This window comes from Morone saxatilis, unplaced genomic scaffold, assembly GCF_004916995.1.
Source record: "Morone saxatilis isolate NCDOM2014 unplaced genomic scaffold, NCSU_SB_2.0 Contig2, whole genome shotgun sequence".
In the NCBI taxonomy this organism is placed as follows: domain Eukaryota; kingdom Metazoa; phylum Chordata; class Actinopteri; family Moronidae; genus Morone; species Morone saxatilis.
Window position 1 is genome coordinate 19,421,828 of NW_023339762.1, and position 513 is coordinate 19,422,340.

The window sequence follows — 513 nt, forward strand, 5'->3', positions numbered from 1 at the left end:
CACACACACACACACTTTTCCTCTGTAAGTCATATTTTATCTTCATGTAGGAAGCAGGAAGCACTCTACATCACAACAACAATCTCATCAACGCAGTTCCCCTGTGACTCCACTAAATTAAAGTCATACACTACATTTATGCTGCTGAGACCCAAATACATACATTTAGACATGGGGGGATAACATGCAATGGCTGCCTTGTATAAACATGCAGTCTGAATCTTTACATTTGTGGATAGAAACACACAAATACACTCATCAAGCACACTAGACTCCTGCAGCATCGCTGATGAATCCTTCAACAGACGTGGGCGCTTGTAAAATATTCTTTAGAGAATCCTGATACATTTAATATTTATTCAGTTTCTGAGATTTCCTGAGAAATGTCATAAAGCGCTGGATGGAATATTTTTATTGAATTACTATCCAACTACATTTGTCTGCTTTTTAGACGTGTGAGATGAAGGCCAGAGCACTTAGCAGCGGAGCAGAATGGCAGAACTTTCTATCAAA

At 39.0% G+C, this 513-nt stretch overlaps 1 protein-coding gene across 1 annotated transcript in view; it reads right to left on the minus strand.

The window, feature by feature from the left end:
- Positions 1–513, minus strand: part of LOC118330405 (membrane-associated guanylate kinase, WW and PDZ domain-containing protein 2-like) — a 76,509-nt gene that overhangs the window by 9,941 nt on the left and 66,055 nt on the right. The gene's annotated exons all lie outside the window — the stretch shown is intronic.